Raw genomic sequence first — 27,149 nt, 5'->3', positions numbered from 1 at the left:
TGATTTCCCTCTCCTGCTTTCTCCTTTTAATTAACCATAGAGTTAAATAACCATAGAGTCACCAATGGTATGCTGACTGGTTTGTATCCATTTAAGAGTTTTCTGGCCGGGCGCTGTGGCTTGTGCCTATAGCCTGTAATCCCAGCACTTTGGGAGGCTGAGGTGGGTGGATCATGAGGTCAGGAGTTTGAGACCAGCCTGGCCAACATGGTGAAACCCCGTCTCTACTAAAAATACAAAAATTAGCCGGGCATGGTGGCATGTGCCTGTAGTCCCAGCTACTTGGGAGGCTGAGACAGGAGAGTTGCTAGAACCCGGGAGGCAGAGGTTGCAGTGAGCCGAGATCACCCCACTGCACTTCAGCCTGGGCAAAAGAGCAAGACTTTTTTTTTTTTTTTTTGAGACAGTTTTCCAAGTCAGTGATTCTCCCTCCCCTGCTTAAATCTCACTTCCCTTCCAAGCATATCTCCATGCTTGTAGTGGTCATGGATTAAGCACTATTACCCACAGCCATGCCACAGCTAATATTTTCCATTGCTCTCTCTTTCCCAGTGTCAGAGGATCAGGGGGATCCCTTGTGGGTACAGGGCTCGGAGCAGCCCTTTGCATTCCACTGCCTTCGCAAATGGTGCAGCTCTTTTTAGCATCGTAAATTAAATTAGCACATGTGGCCTTAAATAGTCCAGGCATGTAGGGCATGATTATCTTTCTGAGAAAATGATCAGGACCACATTCAAAGAACCCAGTGTTTCCAGGCAGCTCCCAAGGACATGTCAGTGTGCTGTGAACTTTCTGGGGTATGAATGGGATTTTAAAGTCTGCCTTTTCATTAGTGTACCAGTGCATACTCTGTGTCTTATGCCTCACAAGCTGTGAATGTTGTGACAGTGGCTTTTGTTCCCATGTGTGCAGTTGTTAATTGTATAAGCCGGAAATACAGAAACCATATCAAAGCAAGGCAGCCTTAACAGAAGAGAAAAGCTGAATGCCTCAAAGGAACCACTGCTTAGAAAGGTACACATTCTCCTCCAACCCCTACACCCAGGACCCAGATGTTCACATGACATCATTGCAGCTGAATTCGGATTTTACAAATGGAATACAAAATTACGAACATAGCATGGAGTAACCACTTTATCTCTTCTTGAATCTTCTATGCCTGCTCTACATTCCTGGTGAAATTTGTATCTCCAATGGCTTACACCACCCTACCACAGAGTAGATACTACACAAACTGTCAGATGAGTTTACTGAATACATTTTACTCATCCCCCCTTGTCAGCTTTGCTTGTGCTGTTAAGTGGCCAAGACTACCATGTCAGTATCCAGCTCATCTAAATCCCACTTCCTGTGTGTACATTCATTGTACTTACTGCTCAGACCATTCTTATGTTCCTCAGTAATGGAATATTCAATTTGGGCATCTAAATTTTTGTGTCTGTGCCCAATGAGATTCGAGAGCATAAACAGTGCTTTGTACTTGTCAGAATGGCAAGCATAGCACTTTGCACATAATAGAGGCTCAGTAAGTACTCAGTAAACATCAGTAATACCTCAGTAATTAAATTGTTATTTTTCCTATAAGAAAATGAATTTGGATGGACAAATCTGAGAGAAGAATCCAGGTGCTTCCCTATGTTGAGTAAACTCAGCTGCAGTGAACTCCTCTTGGCCTCAAACTATGTACTAAATGAAAATTGGAGATGCACCCTTTGTGGAATTATTCTTAGCCTGACATTTCCAGACTGAATATAACAAGACACATTATATATCGAGCTTCTGCTTCCCCTCTTCCTGCTTAATGGCTTTACCAATCTTTTAAGACTCAGTCGAAGGTCCACCCTATAAAATAGCCTTCCCCACCATTCTAATCTCAATATACCCCTTTTCTTCAGCCCTGGAGGACAGCTGACTCACCTCCATCATTTAATATTTGCCAATACTCCAGTGTATTATGTGCTAATCATTTGTGTGTATCTGGCTTCTTTCCATAACTAGCTTACAACCTCCTCTGAGGTCTCACGACCATAGTTTAATTCTTTTGAATACTGCACAGTAATTAGTGTGATGTTTGTCCCTGGATGTAGGGTAAAACATTCAGAAATTTGGTTTGCATGGCTCTGTTACCTAATAACTGTGTGAGCTAAAAAAAGCACTCTACCTTTTTGAACCTTACTTTTGTCATCAGTAAAATATTCATGATCTCTCATGGAATCATCCTGAAGATTAAGTAAGATTATGAATGGACAAGTGTTTTTGTTTTTGTTTTTGAGAAGGAGTTTCGCTCTTGTGGCCCAGGCTGGAGTGCAATGGCACGATCTCAGCTCACTGCAACTCCTGGCTCCTGTGTTCAAGGGATTTTCCTGCCTCAGCTTCCCAAGTAGCTGGGATTATAGGCAGCCGCCACTACACCCAGCTAATTTTTATATTGTTAGTAGAGACGGGGTTTCACTATATTAGTCAGGATGGTCTCAAACTCCTGACCTCGTGATCTGCCCACCTTGACCTGCCACCACACCTGGCTAATTTTGTATTTTTAGTAGAGGCAGGGTTTCACCATGTTGGTCAGGCTGATCTCAAACTCCTGACCTCAAGTGATCCACCCACCTCGGCCTCCCGAAGTGTTGAGATTACAGGTATGAGCCACCACACCCAGTCTAGACAAATGTTTTTAGCTTATAAACCAATATACTAATGAAAGAAATTATTGTTGCTAATTGTTGATTAGTTTTGAGAAATCTACTTCAATTTTTTTTTTTTCTTTGAGACGGAATCTTGCTCTGTTGCCAGGCTGCAGTGCAATGGCACGATGTCAGCTCACTGCAACCTCCACCTCCTGGGTTCAAGCCATTCTCCTGCCTCAGCCTCCCAAGTAGCCAAGATTACAGGCAGCCACCACCACACCCAGCTAATTTTTATATTGTTAGTAGAGACAGGGTTTCACCATATTAGTCAGGATGGTCTCAAACTCCTGACCTCGTGATCTGCCCACCTTGGCCTCCCAAAGTGCTGGGATTACAGGCCTGACCCACTGCACCTGGCCGAAAAATCTACTTCTTATCCTATTGAGTATAGGTTTCCTGAGGGTGCCGTGTGTTCCCTGTGTCTCCAAACTGTAAATTGTGTTTTGAATTATTGTCAGTGCCAAAACATATTTTTTGATTGCCATGTTGGCAGGCTGATTGCAAGACTTTGAGCTTCTGTTTGATATATTTTAAATAAATACTTTCTGCCTTAAGAATTTGGACATAGAATTCATCAATCTTTATTTTAAGGGCGGTATGTTGACCATCCTTTAGAAATAAGATTATAAACAGTATCCTATGTGTGCTAGGCTTGCAATTTAAGAAACAAAAGTATAGAATAATTCTAGTAACAATGTACATGACCACCAGTAGTATAAAGATACAGTTGAGTGACTTGTGGTAGGAAATGAAGGATTTGAAAGAAGTTTTAATTCTTTATGTCAGTAACTTTCTGCCCTAGTTATATGTTAATCACCTGAGTTGCTAAAGAAAAAATATCAGATGCCTGGGCTCTGTCCCTATTAAATTAGGATTTCTTCTCTGTGTAGAGGGTCAGCCTGTTGCTACAGGTGAATGGTATGAAACAAGCAGATTATTTGAAGATTTCCACGTGCTACCATTTAATGTCTTATTATTAAACTTAGCTGCTTCTCTGGCAGTGAGAATGTTGAAAAGAAATAGAACAAGGAGTAATTGTGTGGTGTCATCTGAGTCTTATTAGAAGTTCAGTGAATGCCTCCCTCATATCAGTCAGGTACGTGGTGGTAAAAGTATGCAAACTGGCTCAAGCAGTGGTTCCTGCCACTGATGAGTGCTTGGCTAGTGGGGAGAGGGATACAGAGGATTCCAGGGAATCAGCAGGGAAGAGAGGGTACACTGTGCCTTAAAAGGGTAAGGGAAGAATGAGCTTTCCAGATAGGCAAGTGTAGACTAGACAATGAGTGAGGAATTCTGGCTATTTGTAAAACAAACCATGTTAGTATTTCCTCTAAACTCTGCACACAGTATTGATGTTCCATCAGTATTAACTTGGAGTAATGATAGTGATTATCTTCATGACTAACATTAATTAAAATTAATTTTGTCCATAACGACCTCGAGAAAAAACTGTCATTGAGTAAGAAAATGAACCAGACACTACATTATTTGCCTTTGACTTTTCTAAATCTAGAAACTTCTTATAGTTAATAAAAATTATTTATGCTGCAGTTAGAGGGCTCTATATTCCATTTTAAATTTAAGAATATATAGTTTCTGTTTTCTATAAAAATAATGTCATATAATAAAGCTAAATATATTTTTCTTTTCAAACTTTATCATTTGATTAATCTTATCAGTTTTATTTTCCATTCTTTGAAAATTTTTGTTTTATTTTTGACTCTATGTTTTTCTGCATTGTTCTTTAGATCATCATAGTCTTAGTAAAGGTGTAATCAGGCCCATATATTGGAGGAAGATTATTTGGAAGTTCTTCAGTATTATTTATCATCTGCTACTACTGGCAAATTGCCTACTTTTTAAACCACATACTGTATTATTTGTTAGGTGGGGGTCATTAGGCCTCCAACCTCTTTTCTCCCAAATCTACAAACAGTCATTGTTCACCTAGTGTATGTGACATTTATTTTTCCTTTCTAAGTCTGCAGTCCTCTGTCTACCTACCTAGGTACCCACCGCTGTTGAATGCCACTCTGCCATTACCCTCCTCTCTTTACAATACAGGTTATTATACTCTATTTATACCCCAGGTGTGAGACATAGCTAAATGAAATAGCTACTAAGACTTTTTTCCACTTTTCCTCAAAAAGGCATATGTGGAGGAAGGTACATCATATTTTTCACACAAAAAATATAGAAAGTCACTTTTAAAAAGAAAATGGAATATTTTCCTTCATGGCAAACTTTCATTATGCTTTTATTTATTTATTTTTCATGAAAGAAATTCAGGCTTTATAGAATCAGGCTCCCTTTGAAGATATACTATTTTCCTTTGTATCAATTTTGTTTTCCTTTAGAACATCATTTGGCTGATAAATTTGCTAGTATCCTGTTTAGCTGTCAGATTTTGATAAGCTTTCTGGGGAGCTCACATACACTGTTCATTTCACCCCAATTCAGTGCTGTTCTCCTTATCTGTGGTCTACCAGAAGTAACTTGAGGTTAATGTTTGGCACTTCTGCCTGGTGTTTTGGCTTTGGAGCTGCAAAACATATCACAAAGCAGACATAATATGTGTACAAACAGCTAGAGACACTAGTAGAATGTTGTCAGCTAAAAAGAAGAAAAGCCTCTGAAATGTGAAAAGGGAAAAATTGTGCTGAGTGTATTTAGAATAGCATGTTTGAGTCTATTATTGCAACCACAACTAGTATTATGTATTTAAAGATGACCTAGATTTACATTCTTTATTGTCATTTGCTTTCCAGGACTAGACATAAAACTAATTACTAGCTCATGCAGTTTGCATGTGTTGCTTTCTCTTAGCTCATGTGTTTACATGGAAGCAGTCCCCCATATACACAAAAGGAAAGAAGCCTCAAGTAATGTTCCTTACAGAAGGAAGATAGTATCAGACCCCTTATAGTTTATACATCCTCAAACTCTATTTACGGTGAAAGTCAAGATCTTGAAGTATTTGCTGCTCTTAGGTTTAATTGGTTTTATCTGCTGTTATCATAACAACCTTATCTCTGCAGACAGTTGCATGGATAATATTTGGAGATCAGAATTCAAGCTCAGACACACAGTGTCATCCAGCAATTAAATGTTATTTGATATTTCTGTGTGTGGCTCAGGTGCTGGGGAGATCCTGCCTCTGGTTAACAGTCTTTATAGCATCATAAAATAGTTCTCAGGGGAAATCCAGATATGGAAAGCTTTCCGAATAGAAATGGCTAGAAAAGCCAAGGTAAAGTGTGGTTCAGGCTCTCATGGCAGTTCCAGTCATTGACTATTGTCTAATGACTGTGCAGTTCAGGTCTGAGAGATGTTTAATTATTTTTGTTACTGCATTTTGGTGAAAGGATAAAGAAGCCGTCTAGCTCCGTGACAAGGATGCTGATATATATTTTGGGGGAGTCCATTAAATGGATCAACATTGCTTTCCACATGCCCAATTTAATCCGTATATGGGAACTACATAAAACATACCTTTTATAGGAGAATTCTTGATGGATATTTAACTGCATGGATCTAATTAGATGCAGAGCAGGACTTTTCCCAAATGATTAACTGGCAAGATTAGGTAGACCTTCCTTTGTTTTGTTGGGATTTGGGCTTTCTTCCTGTAATATTCTTTTTTATCTTTTAAAATGAGTTTCTGAAAGCAGAAATGGAAGCAAAGCAAGCACTTGACACAGCTAAGGTTTGAAAAGTATTATAGTTATTCTTCTGGGCTTTTTCAGGAGTGGATTACCTCTTTAGCTTCTTGTGGCCTGTATGGGGGAGATAGAAAGAAGCCCAATTCAGACTTCTCTATAGGTGAAGCACTAAAGTGTTCTGCTCATTACATGTTTTAATTGCTCAGTTGTGCTTGGAATGTAGATTAACTCTCTAACACCTGAAAAAAAGATCCCCCCGCTTCATATCGAGAGCAGTGAAGGTGAGAGACAATAGGATGACAAATGAGATCGCTAAGTGGAGCCCTGATCAATAGAAAGTGCTGTCCATTTGGGTAATGGACATCCCTGTCATCTCAGCTGTTAAAGAATTCAGCAGAGATGAGTCCCCAAAGGTCTGCAAAGTATAAGGCATCCAATACAGGAAACATTACCACCTCCCTTCTCCAACGCCAATAAATAAAAAAGGTACATCTCAGGAGCTCCGTCTTTAGCTGCCGTGAGCTGTGGTGCATGGAATTTATTGTACTCTATTTTCAAAAATCTGTGCACAAAGCAGACAACATGGAGACCCGGGGGAATAGTCTTTGTTTCCTCAGACCTTAACAGTGGTATGAACACCTTAGGTAATCTTGTGTCTGGCATAGAGAAAAGTATTCATACTTAAAATTATGAGGTTGTTTAGACTGTTCTTTTAAAATATTCTCTGCTTCACATGGCATTTTAAAGCCAGCATATTTGGCAACCAGGATGCTTGACGAATCACTTTTGTCAGACAGCCATATGGCAGGTGGGGTAGAGGTCACTCCGGTGCCCAGCCTTCCTCACTCAGATTCGGTCCACATGTCCAACTGTGGTAGAGGACCAGTTCATGGTCTTTCCTTTCTAAATACCTTCAATATGGCCAGTCTATACTTCTTAGAAATTCCATGCTTCTTCCGTCCCACATTGGACCGTGGAGGCCGGATAAAGTCTATTTCTTCATCTGTCTTGCCACTACTCATTTAACCCGGCTAATTCCTAGAGGGATTGCTGTAACCACTGGCAGCCAGACTCCCTGCTGGAATGTGTGTGAGGATTTCCGGACAGTTGTGAAGAGGAGTGCAGTTTCACTGGGCAGTCAGGTGTGGGTCATTAATTTTCAGTGCTGTTGTTTAACTATTAATGAGGTCATGGCCCCAGGGCCAGACTGACTTTACCTATCAGATGTCTCCCATCTCCCAGCAGGCCATTCACCTTTAGTCAAAGCTCTCCACTAATAATTGTCCCATGCAGCGTTCACATGCCATTGCCTCATCTCTTAACCCCAGCTTCTTCTAGATAAGAAATAATTCCTCCTGCCCATCTCCCCAGTCATCCATCTTCAGTGGGGCTCATAAAACAAAGCCGTTCCCATTTTCCATTAACCTCTATGTCCTGAAACTTAGAGCCCAATATACTTTCTCTTATTCCTCAGCAAGGGGCATCTATTTGCCTTCATTTTCAGGAGGTCTTAAATTATTCAGAAAGGCAGGCATCACCCCTGGTGACCTAGCCACCTACTTTACCTTTTATTTCTCTCCTATTTACCATTGCAGTTGATAATTTGTAGAACTCAGTAAAGTAATTCACAACTGTCAGCATCTTTATTATATTGCAGCCAGCAGCAGAAATTGTAACCTGAAGGGATATCTACTAAATCAAGATTTCTGTAGCATAAGCAGTGTAAATGAATTCCTGCACATTACGTTAGTATTTCTATAATGTCTTTATTAAAAAGGCAAGGAGAGAATGCCTATTTAGAACAAGTACTGCGCACCCAAACGCTGATAGATTTGTAAGGTTGGGGAATAAAACACATTAGAAATCCAAAGCCCCAGTCCTGCCTACTTGGAATCACTGGTGTATTCCCAGAGGTCAGCAGCCAGCTTCTGCTTGGCCATGAGCTCACCAGTAGTCAAGGGCTAATTCTTACCTCTTCGTCCTCCTCCTGTTCTCTAGAGTGGCACAGAGAAAGATCTATTCTGCATGACAGCCCTTCAGGTATTGGAGGATAGGTATCACGTTTCCTGAAACAGTCTCTTCCAGCCTAAATGTCTCCAGTTTTTTTAGGCATTCCTCATCTGTCCTGCCTTCGGCAGCCTCACCGTCCTGCCTGCCCCTTTCATTTGTCAGTAGAGGTTTAGAAGGTGGCACCCTGAGCACTACAGTAAGTACGTGGTCTGGCTATACCAGTTAAAATGTACAGCATTGGTTACACCCCTTCATCTGGATTCTAGTTGTTAATTAAAGTAGCTAAGTCTACCTAGGGCTTGAGAGGCAGCTGTGTGCCACTGATCCAGGGTGAGCTTACAGTTAACCAGAATCCCTCAGATTAATTCACATGAACTTTAGGTAAGTTAGAGACTTATCCCTCTTTTGACTCTTGTGTAGTTGACATTTTTTGAACCTGAGTCTAGAACTTTAAAAAACATCTTCATTAAAGGGCATTTTTAGTGAGTTCTAAATCTGTCATCTTCTACAGGTTTGATTTATTGCAAATTTAATTCATAAAATTGTCTTTACAAAGTAGTGCATCTATACTAGTAAAGTATACAAATATGGCAAAAAGAAATAGTGATATACTTGGGTGCTTCTTTATAGGAGAGGCAATGTCCCAGGTAAACACCCATCAGTACCAGCTGCCTTTTATCAGGTGCCTACTGTATGCCAGTCACAGCATGAAACACTATCACCCATTATTTCTCATCCTTACACAAAACCTACTAGGTGGGAATTGTTGCTTCCCCTTTTATAGGTGTGGGAACCAGACTGGGAGTCATTAAGTGACTTACCTGAGGCCATGACACTAGTAAGCAGTATAACCAGGCTTTGAGCCCAGATCTCCCACTCTGTCCTTCTTCTCACTCTGCCTTGATGCCTGTGTTAAATTTGGTATGTTCATTTGGCCTTTAAAATAAATTTCCAAATTCTTCAATATTTTCTGCAGGCCATTTGAAATCACAGCCAATCCATGGATTAGAGATCAAGAGCAAAATGTTTCTGTAGTGGAGATAACTTACCCCAAATACTATTTGTGGTAGCTGTTTGGACTTTTTACAGAGGTTTTGGTTCTCTTACCTGCCAGGCGTATAGTTGAATTACACTCCCCCACCCACTTGAAATTTGGTGTGGCTACGTGATTAGCTGTGGTCAACCAAATGTGAGTGAAGGTGACCCATGTCACTTCTAGGCAGGAGCTTTAAGAAGCAGTATGTGCTTCACCATTCCTTCTCCCTCTCTGGCATGACCATGTACAACTTTCAAGATAGCAGTTGTCTGTCAACCCTAGTCCCTGAGTTACTACAATGAGCAGAGCCCCTTGCTGACTTAACAGTGGATGTACAGTGTGAGCAAGAAATAAATCTTTATTATTTTAGGCCACTGAAATTTGGAAGTTGGTCGTTACTGCTTCATAATCTAGCCTATCCTGACTATTCCAACTAGCTTAACGAAGCTAGAGCATGGGTAAGATATCTGTAATAAATCCTAACCCTTGTTTAAGACCAAAAGATAGAAAATTTACACTTAACCTAAAAATGTTCTTGAGATTAAAGTACATAAGGCAATTACATGTATAGATAATACCTGAAACCTCTATTTTCTCATTATCTAAGTTGTTAATACACAGTGGAATTTGCATTTGTATGTAGGATGCTATCTTAGCCTAGGCTCCCTAGAAAGCACAGCATGAATCAATGGCTTGTATACTAATACTTTGTTGTGGAGGGAAGGGGGTTGGCCATGCAGTTCCAGGGAAGCAAGAATGAGGAGAAAAATGAATTGAAGCAAGAAAGATAGGAGAGCAATACAAGGCGGTGTGTTACTAAAACAGCCATAGCTTCAGCACAAAACAAAAGTGGTCACTTGGTCATGTGGAATGGCACCAAAAAGGTTGTATTTCAGAACCACTCTGCCTTGGTGCAGAGAAGGAAGGCAAGCAATCCATCTGTTGCCTCCTTGCCTTTTCCTGTCTCTCAATGGTCAAAATCCCATGCATTTCCAGATTGTGCTGCCTGGAGTGTCCAGGCAGCTTCTGGGAAAGCCAGATCCTCTGAGAATCCAGTTTGGACAGTGTGCAGGCATGGTGAGCTATACTTATCTAGTTGGGTTTTTTGGGCTATGGTGGCAGCTAGAGTTTACCTGACCTGGTGCATAAATTGAATCTAGTACAGACATTAACAAACCTTGGGTAGGGGGGACTTCACTACTCAGGACCTCTGTTACCTGTGAACAGAGTACACTGGACTCAATGATTTGAAAGACACCATTAATTCTAACGTCCCAATGTTTCAAACTAGTTTTTCAAATCATAGCAACCATTTATCTGCCAATATTGAAATTAGCTGGCTAATTTAATTACTGAGAAAATGGAAATAAACTCGGAACAATCTTAAAAGAAAAACAACCTGTGAAATGTATACCCTAAATAGTGTTTCTTAAACAGTTATTTTTTACAATGACCCATAGTAAGAAATTAGTTTTGTAAATGGCCAAGCAAATACATGTACGCAAACATATATACATAATTGAAACAAAAGTTTCATGGAAGTAATACTTTCTTCATAATATGTAAGTAACTCTGATGTATTTATTCGGTCGTATTCTATACAAATAAAGCTTCTAGCCACTCATGGGTCATGATACAAAGTTTGAAAGGCCTAGAACATATTATCTATATATCTATCAGTCACAATTTATTGCTTATAATAATATAACCCCATACCTAAATCAGTGCTTATTATATAATTAAAATATTAAATTTCATTTGCAATAGTTTGACCATAATGATATCACTGAGAGAAATGTTAAACATTATTTTTCAAATAGTTTTTGTTGTTGTGTTTAGGAAGACCATTTTAGCTGTGAAAAAATCCAGAGAGACAATTAACAAACTCAATACAACCAAGAATAAAGGTGTATGGAAGTTAGCTAGGTGGTTTCATGCTTTTGAGACTATTGCTTTAAACTCACAGTACACATATAAGACTTTCATGGTTTAACTGAGTGATCAAGCACATTTCACCCTTCCATTTTTATTCAATTCTGAATTTTACCTTTTTTAATATTATGAAGTTATTAGTGCACTTAGTAGATATTCTGAGTAAATTAATGCCAATAAAAAAACTAAAAAACAAAACTGTTTTCTTATCACAAATAAGCTGTGTCTGTAGCTTTGTAAAAGACATTATTATTTCTCCTGTTATAATGAGTGTCCCATCAGGTAAGGACCAAAGGTCTTCTTTCTGGCTTAGTTGTTTTGATATCAAGCTCTGGGGATGAAGATGGAGGTTTTTTCTTGTTATCACAGTCAGTTGTCACAGCAGCCTGGTGAGGCGAGCGGGGTAAGTACTACCATTCCCATTTTGCAGATGACAGAGCTGAAGAGTAACTCCCGCTATACTGTCTGTCAATTACCAGCTCCATGCCAATGTAGAGATGCAATTTTGTGCTAACAGTGACTTGACGCTGTTTCTTCCCGTCCATCTATTTGCCAAGCTTTGGTTCCTGAAAGTCATTTTATTTGCTGGCTTCTGAAGTAACATTTGTAGAGAATGTTCGGGACAACTTCTATTTCTGGGGGAGAAAGTTGTGACATTTTTCATGTTCTGAGGGGGAGGAGAAGGCCCAGGAGTCAGAGCTTTCTCCCTGACGTGGTTGTTGTCAGTCATTCCCTGACCTCCCTCATTTCCTTTCACATGTTCCCATCTTGGTTTTCCTATCTGTTATAAGAGGTTATTATGAAACTTCCCTACCTGCCACATCTGGGTGTTGGGCATCTGAAATAAGATAATGTGCATGAGACCACTCTGAAAAGGAAAATTAATTTTAACAATAGAATGATTTTAGGATTGTTGTGATTATTTTCTCTTATCCCATTCCCCTAACACACACCCCAATCTAGATGAATCTTAAACAGTTGTTTTAGGCTGGGTGCAGTGGCTCGTGCCTGTAATCTCAGCACTTTGGGAGGCTGAGGCGGGTGGATCACAAGGTCAGGCGTTCAAGATAAGCCTGGCCAACATAGTGAAACCCCATCTCTACTAAAAATACAAAAATTAGCTGGGCATGGTGGCATATGCCTGTAGTCCGAGCTACTCGGGAGGCTGAGGCAGGAGAATTGCTTGAACCTGGGAGGCGGATGTTGCAGTGAGCCGAGATTGCGCCACTGTACTCCAGCTCGGGCAACAGTGCCTGAGACTCCATCTCAAAAAAAAGAAAAAAGAAAAAAGAAAAAAAGGTTGTTTTAAAAGAAAATAAAGTTTATCTGAATAACCCATTTATACATCTACTTATATGATTATATTATACCCTTTGCAGTTCAAATTTCATACATGAAACAAAACAAGAACATGGGATGTTTTGGTTTTCTGGCTCATAGACAAAATGCCAGGTCATATTTATGTCCAGAAACTTAGGGGGAATAAAAGCACAAATATTTTTTCCCAACACAAAGGTATTTTTTCCTGATTTATCCAGGAGAAAATAAAGTAAAAATCTGGCATTTTGTGGCTAATATGGTTGGTTATTCTGTATCAAAACATGTGGTACCTATAGTCAATATATTAAAAGAACAGCATAGGTGAAGGCCCTATTTTTTTCCACTTTAAGCCATCTTGTCATAACTTGTAGACTTTTCTAATGGTTTTATAATATTTTCCTGGCATTGTAAGCTATTTTATTACTATATTGAAGAAAGTAGAATTTCCCATTGTACTTACATTTTGTCCTCATACTTCCATTTTTACTACATGACCTTATTATTTAGGAATTTGCTGTCCTTCTGATCTCCTAGGGATAACTTGCTGCTCTACTGATTTAGTTGTTAGAATAAAATAATGTACTTTCACATTCAGAAGTAAATCCTGTTCTTTTCTATATACTTTTCACTTGGGAAACTAATCAGAGAATCTATTTATAATCCATGACTGAATAGAAAAGTACATATAAAGATGATTTCTAGAAAGGCAGAACTCATATACTTTTTGCCTTATGAAATACAGCAGAGTCACAGAGGGTGGCCATGTTCGGACCCAATCAAGTCTGGGCTGTTTGCTTTCTCCTGTCAGAGTGAGCAGAAACCACATGTATGGCCCAGCCCTGGTTAAAGGAAGAATGTTTTCAGGCAAACCTTACACTGGAATGAACTGCTGCAGAGGAAATATAACTCTCACTGTAGACCTACAGAGCTAGAACTGGGATCAGGCTTCTCTTCCAATTGAAGTCTTTGAGTCTTCTAGGTGAAACCTAATGGTTATTGCAAGAAGCAATGTTCTCATTCTAAAATCCAGAATCTTGAATCTATAATCATTCTAGAATAACACAGGGCTCATGGTGAGCCAGTAGAAAACTTCCTGGATCCCTTTATCTCCTTGGATAAACACAATAATGGATAAGTTTCTGTTGATTTCTTTAATTCTGTATTTGCTGGCTATACACAAAATGGCATTATGTCTTCTTTTGATTGACCTTTGGGGGCAATTCTGATTCATTCCCGTATCCATCATAAATATCTTCTATAGTACAGTATAAATATGATTGCTAACTAAATAAAAACTTTGAAAGAAAATTTAGATTTAGGTTTTAAGAAAATCAGAGACCTCCTAGTGCTTCAAATTTAAGTAAAATTGACACTTGACCGAAATGGGTTTGAAGCACAGGAATTCACTTACACATGGATTTTTTTCAATAAAAGTTAAACTGTGTGCGCCTGCCTCTCCTGCCTCCCCTTCAGCCTCTTCCACCTCTTCTGCCTCTGCCATCCCTGCCACATCAAGACCAACCCCTCCTCTTTCTCCTTCTCCTCAGCTTACTCATCATGATGAAGATGATGAGAATGAAAACTTATGATAATCCACTTCCACTTAATGAATAGTAAACATATTTTCTCTTCCTTATGATTTTCCTAATAATGTTTTCCTTTCTCTAGCATGTAAGAATATAGTATATAATACATAAAAAAATACAATATGTGTTAATTGACTGTTTATGTTATCAGTAAAACTTCTGGTCACCAATAGGCTATTAGTATTTAAGGTTTAAGAAATCAGAAGTTATACATGGATTTTCAACTGCATGGAGGTTGGTCAAATGTAAGGTGCTCGTGGCTTTAAATAAACTAAAATTGAACCATTTACATTAACATATGAATTAGGGAAAAAAGAGATAAGACAGCAACATATATTGAATATATGCCATATACATTTTATATATACATATATACACACACATATCTATATACACTGTGTGCCAAGAACTGTATGTGCCAAGAACTGTAATTTCTTCAGTCATTAACCCACTAATCTTACAATCTCTTTTATCTCATAATCCTTGAAAGTTGTAATATAATTGTCTTCATTTTTACATAAGAAACAGAGGCCCAGAGAGGTTAAATTTTCTGTCAAAAGTCTCTCAGGCAATGCTGGATCTGAAAGTAAAATCCCTTTAGGTCATCAAGCTTGTGTTCTTTTCCCTTATACTTTGCTATTACTCTAAGATTAATACATGTAAATCAGAAGTGCAGTTTGTGTATGATATAAACATATATGCCTAATCTGCATTAACAGTATGAGTTTAATTAAAACTGGGAGCTTGCATGCTATTAATTTTTAGAAGTTTAATATTTACTACTATTGAAATTTCTAGGGTGACTCTGAGTATGAAGCAACTATCCAGAAAGTTTCTAAAATTGCAAAAGTGGTATCACTATAGGCAAAGGTGGATAGATGCTGTAAAAAGGACATCCCTTCTGCACTTCTGGGTTTTCTGCTGGTTCACTCTAGGCCTGAGGGGATATCAAGGAAAGTTACCTCTCCTTGGATTTAATCATGAAGTTTGACTTTACCTAATGTGTAAAAACCCAGTTTGGCTTTTAGTGAAGCAAATAACTTCACAGTTTTCTTCTATATTCAGTATGGCTAGCATCATTAGACCTGTATGTAGTTAACTTTCTTCTTCTCTGTTTGCCAGTAGTAAAGAATGTGTTTGCATTAGTGGAGTGAATAGTAGATGATGTATAAATAGTATAGCTTGCCTATTGTTTTTCACCTACCTGAAGCTGTTGTTGCATTTTTAACATGCTTAGACATTTTCCTATTTTGAGGCACTTTTTGATCAGCTGTGACTCACTCAACCTGTGCTCTGGGCCATTTTCTGTGACCAGGCAAACAACTATGTTTTGCCATTATTAATATCCCTCCCTCATTGCTCCTACTGGGACAGCTGGTGCCCACAATGGCTTTATGTTACTTCCAGTGAATTTTTTGCTCACAAATCTGGCCTGCCAGGAACATAGGTGAGTAACTTCAAGTTAAAGAGTCACTCATGGTAATTTCAAGTTAGAATGTGCATGGCTCAGTGACTTCATCTACAGTAAAGATTGCCATGGGTGAAAAGAGGTTAAATAGTATCATTTTGGTTGACTAACTACATGAATTACAAAACAGAAGAACCCAACAGGTTGATTATCAAGATCTAAACAACTGGCATTAAAAAAGAATCTATTAATTGCTATCATGAACCTTAAAGATATTCATTCAGAACCCAACCTGATACTTTAAATTGCTGTGCAGTTTAATTATTTTCTATTAGCATAGAGAAATGAATTGGAAGGTAAGAAGGGAGATATATCTCCTATTGTTAATTGCAAATAATAATCTACAGTCTGCTTCTGCTACCTGTTGTCATTCTTCCCTACCAACTAAATATAAAAGCACCCATGCATTGCTCATCTGCATAAAGAGAAGAAGGAAAGTCTGATTTGTTATTACAAAGGGATTTATTTCAAAAAGGAAAGTGAAGGGATGACAGATAAGTGCACTTAAACCTTTTGAGCATTACAGAAAGCTTGTAGAATTCGGGTAACTGAATGTAATCTCTGTATTCTCCGTTAACGATAGAGCCTCTTGGACAGACTGAAGTTGTGCCTGGAACCATAATCCTCTCTTTATGCCACTGTGTTGCTTCTTAGCAGGCCGAAAGGCACACACTCATGGCTGATTCTTCTGCTCTCCACCTGCTGGCCCCCTTGTGAGCCAGAGCTTTTGGATCTGATGTAGCCTTTTGGGTGTTTGCACAAAGGGCTGGCACATTTGCAAGTGGTATGTCTGCTTGCAAAGCAGTGGGACACCAAAAACATTAAACACAGATTGTTTGGGGTTTAAGCAAATCTAAGACAAACAAGTTGAATATCTGAGACTATTTCTTAAAAAAAAAAAAAAGGAAGCACATATTTCTGATTTTCATAACTGAGTGATATCATGGCTATTTCCCAACTCTGGATAATACTAAGATAGCTGCCCTTCCAGAGGTGTCTGGCATATGTAAAATCTTTCAAAAGCAAAGGTAAGAACACACTAAAAGAGGAGAAATATTGTCTGGTGTGTGTGAAGATTGGCCATAGTTGGTTAAAATAAACAAACAAACGAAAAAACAGTAATTGAGCTTAGTGATATTAACTTGGTAAATTAAGCCAGTTTGTCTCTTTGCTTTATCTGTCTTGTGGAATCTGTATCAGTGGAAATTAAATAGTCTTTACATTTGATGAACTCTGTTTAGGTGTTGGAAATACCCATCTATTTGTTAAAAAGGCAAGGTCCCATGATTTAGTGAATGGGGGATACAGACAGCCTTTATTCAAGTAACTGAATAAACAAAAGAATTAGAGAGTGTGATGAGTTTGAATAAAAAATATAGTTCATAAAAACCAGAAATGTGATAGAGCATAGTGGCTGGAAGAAAGTTACCCAAGTGGCTTGGATAGTCAATGAAGTTGACTCCAACATGCAGTGGTATTTGGACTGAGGCCAGAAAAATTAGAAAGAGGCCAGGCATAGCAACTCATGCATATAATCCCAACCCTTTGGGAGGCCAAAGTGGATCACTTGAGGTAACGTCGACCTCAAGTGAGATCGTATCTCTAAAAAAAATAAATAATTTATTTTTAAAATTAGCTGCATGTGGTGGCACGTGCCTATAATCCTAGCTACTTGGGAGGCTGAAGTGTGAGGACCACTTGAACTCAGGAGTTCCAGCCTGCAGTGAGCTATAATTACACTACTGCACTCCAGTCTAGGCAACAGAAGGAGACCCTGTGTCTTTAAAAAAAGACAAAGAAAAAAAGAAAGAGAGTGAGAAAGAGCCAGGAGACATAGGTTTTAGTGGCTCTGTGAGGCATAAAGTCCTGGGTGACCCCATGGATATTTCAAAGAGGTCTTCACATTTCCTTGTATCACAAAATTTGATGGGTGACTAATAAAACATGTACAGATGTGCCTTAGAATACATGTAGCATTATTATCCCCCAATAATATGCATGCCAGTGAGTAAAAATTCATATAAAAAGTTACTGCACTAGAGTACTTTTTGTCATGTTGTACTTTTTAGTGTTCAGATAACAGAAATACAGCTGCTTCATGGAAGAGTTTTCATTCTTGAAAATACTATGGACCATTGCTATATAATATTGTTAGGTGCATGAGGATGATTTGGCCACTCTTGTAACAGAAAAAGAAAGCATAAAATGCCTAGCAAGATGGTGTACCTGTAGTCCTAACTAATCCAGAGGCTGAGGCAAATTGCCTGAGGCCAGGAGTTGGAGGCTGTAGTGTGCAATGATCACTGATCCTGTGAATAGCCACTGCCCACTCCAGCCTGGAAAACATAGCGGGAACTGACTAAGAAAGAAAAAAAGACATACAATAATATATAGATGGTCTTCAACTTATAATTTATGCACTTTACGATGGTATGAAAGGGACACACATTCAGTCAAAACTATACTTTGAATATTGGGTTTTGATCTTTTCCCAGGCTGGCGATATGCAGTACAGTATCTGTCACGAAGCTGGGCAGCAACAGTGAGTGGCAGTTCCCAGTAAGCCGCGCAATCACTAGGGTAGACAACTAGTACTTGGTGGCTCATGCCTGGAATCCCAGCACTTTGAGAGGCTGAGGTGGGAGGGTTGTTTGAGCCTAGGAGTTTAAGACCAGCCTGGGCAATGTATGGAAACCCTGTCTCTCCAAAAAAAAAAAAAAAAAAAATAGCCAGGTATGGTGGCACATGCCTGTGGTCCCAGCTACTAAGGAGGCTGAGAGGTAGGAGGATCACTTGAGTCCCAGGAGGTCAAGGCTGCAGTGAGCCGTGATCATGCCATTGTACTCCAGCCTGGGCCACAGAGCGAGATGAGACCCTGTCTCAAATAAATAAATAAATAAGTAAATACATACATACATACTCTAAAGTTTATTGTGTGGCCAGATGATTTTGCCAAACCATAGGCTAATGTAAGCGTTCTGAGCACGTTTAAGGTAGGCTAGGCTTAGCTATGATGTTTGGTAGGTTACATGTATTAAATGCACTTTCTACATACAATAATTTTCAACTCACAATGAGTTGGTTTATCAGGAAATAAGCCAATCATAAGTCAAAGGAGCATCTGTATAGGTCTAATGGTGAAATGGCACATGCTTATTTTCAAGTTAGATTTCAAATCATATTACATTTATCTTATAATTAAATTGACTAACTGTAAGAGAATGGAAGCCTGGAAAATAGACACAAATGGTGTTTTCTTTAGTATGATACATTTAAATATTGTGTATGACTACATGACCAGGGTATGAATGACTGCTAAGTACCATGAGCTATCACTGTTAAGATAATTTAGTAAAAGAAACAGCAAATACATCTTGATCCACAGTGATTACTACCCATTCACTCTGCTTAAGGCAGATCTGGTTGGTACCAAGCAGTCAGAAACACTCACACATCCTCGAAAACTTGCTAATTATAGTTTGAAGGGCAGCTCTTCTCGTAACCTCTTCAGAAGAAAATCATAAGATGGCAGACTTATTCGGTTCAACCTAACAAACGTTTATGTTTTTAAATAAACTGAACTCCACTAGGAGCTCCCCCTTGCCTACCAGATGAAAGACAGAATAGTTAATTTGGACTCACCTAGACACAGATACAAATAGATGCTCAATATTTTGTGCCTGTGATCTTTAGAACAGCATAGCCAACTGAAAGTAGCCAGATAACCAAGATCATGCTTTTTTATGTGTTCAAATTGAAAGCATTTTCATTTCTTATCTGAGACCTTTTTAGTTTTTTATTTTCTTAGTAACTGGTTTCTTGAATTCTTTCTTAAGAGGACTTTATTGTATTGAGAGTGAAGGGCCCCACCCTTTTCTCACTCTTATTGATTCACTGCCTTTATAAAGCTTTTAGTGACAAACCAGATGTGGTATGCAAACAGACTCCACAAGCAAGTACAGCGAGAGAAAGCCTCGGGTACAGTACATGAGACCAGTTTTTGTTATAGCAGAGTGACACAGTGATTTATGAAGTGTCAAACCCTCTTGCCTTTGAAGAATTCCAGCCTTCACATCTGTCTTTCGTGTTTATTTCAGTTGCCCTGGTGACACACTGTCCCCATAAGCCCTGAGATGGTTCTGTGGACCTTGTAGCAAATGAATGGAGGGCTGTTTCCCCCCTTTAAAGAAAGGAAACAAAGCATGAATGAGAAATCAGGATGGAGTGGGAAAGTAAGTCATTGTGCTTTGTCGCTGTTGCTCCACTTCATCCCACCTGGCCCAGCCAGAGTGGTGCTTACAGTTCAAAGAGAAAGGAAACTTTCCGTGAAGATTTTGATGTGACTTGAAGCTCCCAGAATGAAAATGCACTAACTGCTCTCCTTTTCTTAAAATTACTTATTTTTAAGGTAAAAATATTCAAATAAATTCACTTAAGCACAGTTGCATATTTTTGTAGACTAAGTCATGGTGTTCAGGTAGATGTCTAATTTTACATTTTCTGCAGTGTGTGCTTTCCAAGGGGATCGCTTCACTCCATGCCCCAAAGAAAGAACAATCGTTTTCTCAGTGTTTTATTTTGGAAGACACTCTTTCAAAGACCTCTGTATGTTTTTCCCTTAGAACTTTGACACCCTACATGTCTGTTTATTGTTTCAGTATCATACAGAAATTCTGAACAGGGCTTTCTACAGGATGAAATGGATTAAGTGAGAAAAAGTTTTCCAAAAGGATTAAGCTAGGAAAACCTGGTGTGACCTTGTCAAGACAAGATTGTTTTTATTCCTTTGCCTCAATAAATGGTCCTGTGTTTTTGAGCAAAGGAGTTATGAAAAGGTAAACAGCCCATCTTGTAAAAATCTACATTTCAGCACATGTACTCCTGCAGTTTTAACTGATGTTCTATAAGCAGAATCAACAATTGGACCATGATTCTGCTCACTAGGTTCCGACTTTTAGAATTAGGATATTTTGATGGTTAAAACTTTGCATGGGCAACAGCTAATATATGATCTCATTAATAAGTGGAAATGAAGAACAACGACAGGGTAATTCAAGTTCTTGTGGCAACTACCTTTGTGTCTCTGGAAGAGGAATATCTTCATTGGTTGAAAGCATATTCATTAAACTAATGTAATAACATATTATAGAAATAGATTTATTCTCTGTAATCACACATCTCAAATATCATTACATCAAATGAAACCGGTTGGATCTTGTTTTTAAATTTGGGTCACAGGGATCTTTAAGGGGAGGAACCTTGGGAATAATTAACATGGTTCCTCTCAATGACTGGAAATACAGAAAATACTTTCCATTGAGTTTCTAGGAATTCAAGTAGAACAAAAAGATAAAGTTCAGGTGGCTTTGTGATTCAAAGCTGTGGTTTTTGCCTTTCAGCCATGCCTAATGAAAACATTGCCATACGTTGTAGGAACTAGTGTTGTTTTCTAAAATGACTTGATCTTCAGCAGCTCATAGGGGTGCTTTGGGGGAGCTGAGGTTACTGAAGTATACCTAATGGAAATGGCTACAGTGGTACCTTGTCTTTGGCAAAGGAAGATTCTTGCCCTGAGAATTTTTAGGTATTTTCTTTTTTTGGCATGGTGTACCTCGGCTTCCCAATGGGTACTAATTGACTGGGAATGTCATTTGCAATCCTTGAACATCCTTCTGCCCACCAGTCCCCCAGGCTTTGCCTGTTCCATTGTTCTCCACAGTGGCTGCCCTTCTATTAAGCATGATCAGGACTCCGGAGCTCTCCTCTCCAGAGATGTGTGTGCATTATCAACTCTCCTACTAACACCAAAATCCTGTCAATCACAGTGACCTCCAGGGCCTCCAGCAAGCCTAGTAAACAAGGGACCGATGTCTGCAATGGCTTTTTATTCACTTTTTTTTTTTTTTTTCCGAGTGGGGCTTTCTAATTACTCAGTTGTGTATGCAAACACTGAAGGAGCATTAGGCGCATCAAGTGGGCCTCTGCTTTTATTAGGAAACCCTTTTATTTTCTAAATAGAATATGTCAAACATAGTCTTTCCTTTTTAGACAGTCAACCTTTCATCTCTCCTGTAGCAGAAATTCCAGTCTCTGGGGCTTGCTAATTTTGTATTTGAAATATTCTAAAGCAGAAGGAAAATGCTGTTTACAGTGCCTTCATTAAAAAGCTTTTAATCCTGTTTTGTTGTTGCATATATAGTTTGGATCCCTGCCGAGTACACTTCATTGCATAAGAAAAATACAGTATTTTTAAAAGATATACCAATCAACCCAACCCAATTCTACTTTGACCCTGACAATTGAGTAGACAAAAACGCTTTTATAGTGTTCATACTTAGCAGATTATAATGAAAATATGAGTTTAATAGATCCTTAAGAATGTGTTTCTAAGTGATGTACAACCTTATTTTTGAAAAAGTCTTTTACGTAGCCTGCTTCGTTTTTTCTCACACATTATCACATACATTGCATAATATAACCATACCACTTGTAATATGACTTGTCACAGAACATGATTCAGACATAATGCAGCGCAATTTGTTTGACATTGTTTCCCAGTGATTTTCATATCTTGGCATATACAGAAAACCAAGATCTTTATTGGGCACACAAGAAGAGGCTAAAAGGATAATAATGATAGCGAGCACTTTTAAACTTTTCTCATATATTGAATTTAATATTCACAACAACCGTATGAGGTCAGTACTATTACTAGTGTTTACAGATGAGGAAACTAAAGTACAAGAAGCACCAAGTGATTTGTCCTGAAGTCACAGAGCAGTAGGTGGCCGACCTAGGCAGTCTGGCCTGGAGTTCAGTACTTTTATCACTGTGCTTCAACACACCTGTAACCCTCTCCTGAGTCACCATGATTGTATAGGAGTGGAGAAAAGAACAGAAACCATAATTTGCATGATGAATACTGTGAGATAGCATCATTGTCTTCTAGTTTCTCCTCCCTGCACCCTATAACCTGTAAGCTTTTATAAATACTGGACATTTTTCCATCTTTTTTTTTTTAGTAACAGTGTTATTGAGATGTAATTTACATACCATAAAATTCATGAGGTGTAAATGTACAATCAATGAATTTTAGTGTATTTACAGAGCCATCCAGTCATCACAATATAATTTTATGACATGTGTATTCTAGAAAGGTTTATACCCATTTATAGTCATCCCCTGTGCCTACCCCCAGCCCTAGATAGCCTGTAATCTATTTTCTGTCTCTATATACTTGCCTTTTTGGGACATTTTGTACAAATGGAATCATACAATATTTGTTCTTTTATGTCTGACTTCTTTCACTGAATATAATATTTTTGAGGTTCTAGATATTGGACTTTTATGTAAAATATTTTATTATTTTTCAGACATCACTGAAATGTTTCCTAAGCCTACAGAGGAGCAAGGAGCCCTGGCTTTACTAAATAAATACTGTGGTTTGCAGCTGTCACACATGGTTTAGATTTACCATTGAGGGAAAACATCATCACCATCATCATAAGCTTCCCAGATAACTAAGTACTTAGATGTGGGCTTCATGGTATTTAAAGCATTCTTTCTTTTACAGCCATATGTGTAGTGTATCAAAGAAGCAGTTTGGGAGGAACAGGAGTTGTCAATTCTATAAAAACAAAAATAACTTGAAGTGGTTATTTCTCATAATATAGTTAAAACAGTTGTTTGATTAACAGATTAGCAGACCAACAGGTTGTTTTGGGCACTACATAGACACAAGCCCAAGTCATTTCCTTTTGTAGAGGTTTTTCTTTTTTACTTTTGAGGATTAAATTCTCTTGATTCCTGTATATCGTGGCTGCTTAAAAAAAATAAAACTCAACCAGGCATGGTGGCTCAGGCCTATAATCCCAGCACTTTGGGAGGCCGAGGCGAGAGGATTGCTTAAGGCCAGGGTTTGCCACCAGCCTAGGCAACATAGTGTAAACTCGTCTGTCCAAAAATTAACACACACACACACACACACACACACACACACACACACACACAAAAAAAAAAAACTAGCCAGGCATTGTGGTGCCCATTTTTGGTCCTAGCTACTTAGGAGGCTGAGGCAGGAGGATCACTTGAGCCCGGTTACTTGAGGCTGCAGTGAGCCATGATTATACCACTGCGCTTCAGCATGGGCGACAGTGTGAGACTGTGTCTCAAAAATGAAATAAAATTATAGTGTCTAGGGCTGTAGGTCATTTGAATTGTAAGGATAAGTAACCCAACATAAATGATGTAACAAGCTCTACAGTAAAATAAACCCTGTTCATTTTTAAACTGCTTTGGGATGATTTTTAGTTTCTTGGGCTTGGATTCTCCTGTGTACAACATATCTCATAGATAGATAGCCTTTGGGACGTGAGCATGAGTAGGAAGAGGTTATAAGATTAGGAAGTACCCAGAGTTCTGTATTATAACACATTGATTTGATTTGTGGAGTCCAGGCCTTAAGTAGATAAAACAGAGCACTTTAAAAGCCATGTCTGCTGGGTGCGGTGGCTCACTCCTGTAATCCCAGCACTTTGGAAGGCCAAGACAGGCAGGTCACCTGAGTTTGAGATTTCCAGACCAGCCTGACCAACATGGAGAAACCCTGTCTCTACGAAAAACACAAAATTAGCCTGGTGTGGTGGCGCATGCCTGTAGTCCCAGCTACTAGGGAGGCTGAGGCAGGAGAATCGCTTGAACCCAGCAGGCGGAGGTTGCATTGAGCCGAGATTGTGCCACTGCACTCTAGCCTGGCAACACAGCAAGACTCCATCTCTATAATAATAATAATAATAATAATAATAATAATAATAATAAAATAAAAAAATAAAAACCATGTCTTGATGCTGGGCATGGGGGCTCACATCTGTATTCCCAGCACTTTGGGAGGCTGAGGCAGGCAGATCACTTGACGTCAGGAGTTGAGACCAGCCTGGCCAACATGGTGAAACCCCATCTCTACTAAAAAATACAAAAATTAGCCAGGTGTGGTGGCTCAGTCGCCTGTAATCCCAGCTACTTGGGAGGCTGAGGCAGGAGAATCACTTGAACCCAGAAGGCGGAGGTTACAGTGCAAGTGGACTTTCTAGTTGATTGGGACCATCTTGTCTGCTCCTTGACAGTACACGTGGCTGGCAGAGAAAGGAAGATGGAGCTGCCATCTTGAACATGTCTAGTCCTTAGTTCCTGCCGGCATTCACCCATGCAAGCTCCTAGCTTGCAGGCAGCTCTTTGTTAGAAAATGATTTGGGGCTGTTTTTCTGTTTTTCATTAAAAAGAAAAGCCTTATCAAGGACTCCCATGCCCTTGCTATCTGCCTAATTTCTTCTTAACTCCTATATCATAAGGAGAGGTAGGAGATTAAGTCAGTGAAGTAAGGAAAGAGGAGACGGGAGGCAGGTCACGTAGGACCTCATAGAATCCTTGTAGAGACTTGGGCTTTTACTCTGAATGAGACAGGAAGCCATTGGAGGGTCTGAGCATTTGTTTCTCCTCCTTTGAAGAATAATTTTTTTATTTGCTTGACAATAAAAAAGGGTTAGCACATTTCCATTTTTAGGGTTACCATTGGCCTTTGTGTTGATGGTTCCTTCTGGCAGAAAAATAAATCTGCCCTTGTATGTCAGCTTCCTTGGGTCTCCCACACACTCGTCAGGTTGTGGAGAAGTTTGAATTTAAAACAAGCATTTCACAAATGACTCACGTTCCAGGTGGGATGATGTGTTCTCTGCCTACCACAGAGAAGGGAGAAATCAGTTCACATGAAACAGTAACCTTTTCTTTCTCTCTGCATTTTCCTAGGAGCAGAAAAGCACACAAATGCTTTCTTTCTGATTGTGTATTTGGAATGTTCCTTAAGATGGATCTCTGTTGAATTCCCAAGTGAATACTCCAATCTGTATTTAGTCTCAAATTCTGACAAAAAAGAAAACCTCTACCTGATGAGGAGCCCCGTCTCTCTGCTGTTTTCTTTAGGTCTGGAAGATCAGGGATGCTTCATAACTTGGTGCCAGAAGAGAAGGGAAGATTGATTGGGGTTTTATGAGGTGGCAAAATACATAGCTAAACCTGGGGACAGGGATGTCATTTAGCATGACAGAAACAGCAGAAAACAGGAATAGTGCTTTATTTTGTTGTTTTTGTTAAAGCAATGTGAGACTTGTTATTTCTCCCCCCATGGTCCTGGTTGTTTTTGTGTTCAGCACAGATGTTCAGGAAACAGATTCCAGCACCAACACCTGTGCGACGCTGACCCAGGCCTACCTCGCAACATCCTCCTCTCTTACTGTATCACACAGATCAGCTTACATGTCACACTTATTTCCTCTCCCCTCTGCTCATCCATCCATAGCTATCCACTGAGTATTTCTGTCCCTCCCTCTGAGTTCTTGGAATTAAAGAAAAAACAACATAGAGCCCAGTATCTCAGTGAAGAGCCTGTTTTTAATGGATGGATACCACCAGCCTCTTTCTGTTCAGAAACATCTTATGAATCACAAGCAGTTTTGCAGGCTTGCAAGAAGCTGGTGCCCCACAGCACCCGTCATGTAGAATAAATAAATGAATAGTTGATTTCAGTGGGGTGTTGGTGTCCTATTTTTAGAATACCATGTTTTCTGCTGGGGCCATTCAGGTAGTTCTCGTTTTAAAATTCTAACATCTGCCCAGCATACATCTTCTGACATCTGGCTTCCACTTGCTACACAAGTGAGACACTTTGACTCATTTCCCCATCTTTGCAGTGGGAGAGTACCCATTCCTGACATGCTCTGAAATGGGGCAGGTAGCAAATGATTTGGAAACAAAACCCACAGAATCAACACGCTCATCACATTTTATTATTAATTGAGCTCCCAAGCGAGTGTTTCCTTGTAAATCCCAACAGGCATTTATTTGATAGACTCTCTCTCTCTCTCTCTCTCTCTCTCTCTCTCTCTCTCTCTCTCTCTCTCTCTCTCTCTCTCCCTCTCTCCCTCCCTCTCTCCCTCTCTCCCTCTCCTCTTGGCTCAGGAGGGGGCAAAGCTGCCCCTCTTTTCCCAGCCCCAAATCTCTGACTACAGTAGGACTTAAGCACAGCAGCCTGAGCTGAAGCATGTCATCCCTGAAACAAAGCTACAGAGGCATGGTGCCAAGGCAGCCAGGGAAACACAAATTACCTCTCATGCCTGGTGGGTGAGGCCCCTAGCCCCATCCCTGAGTCCATTCCTCCTGGCCACTGGGTACGTAAGTACCCATCAGGAAGGGGCAGAGCCTCTTTCTACTAAGAGTAGTACAGTCCAAATCATCAAAGGAGACCTCATCAAGACTAGCTCACTTGGAGACTTCTTCACCAAGGAGCACAGACTTAAATTTACAGTTGATTCTCTCCACAGCAATTTTATGTCTTCAAAGAGCTCCCCAATTATTTTTATTACGTTTTCTTGGTAAGCAACCCATGGTGAGGTAGTGCAC

At 39.4% G+C, this 27,149-nt stretch overlaps 1 protein-coding gene and 1 long non-coding RNA gene across 3 annotated transcripts in view; one reads left to right on the top strand and one right to left on the bottom strand.

The window, feature by feature from the left end:
- EFNA5 (ephrin A5) overlaps nucleotides 1-27,149 on the top strand; it is a 293,796-nt gene that overhangs the window by 130,587 nt on the left and 136,060 nt on the right. The window lies entirely within an intron of this gene.
- Nucleotides 10,958-13,680, bottom strand: LOC129144003 (uncharacterized). Its single transcript, XR_008548043.2, has 3 exons — nucleotides 13,105-13,680; nucleotides 12,139-12,192; nucleotides 10,958-11,959 (listed from the first exon to the last, which is right to left on the bottom strand). It is a non-coding gene; the product is annotated as an uncharacterized LOC129144003 (long non-coding RNA).

The sequence above is a fragment of the Pan troglodytes genome, chromosome 4 (assembly GCF_028858775.2).
Source record: "Pan troglodytes isolate AG18354 chromosome 4, NHGRI_mPanTro3-v2.0_pri, whole genome shotgun sequence".
Taxonomy (NCBI): domain Eukaryota; kingdom Metazoa; phylum Chordata; class Mammalia; order Primates; family Hominidae; genus Pan; species Pan troglodytes.
Note: the sequence above shows the minus strand (reverse complement) of the source record. Positions and strands in the feature narration are given on the sequence as shown.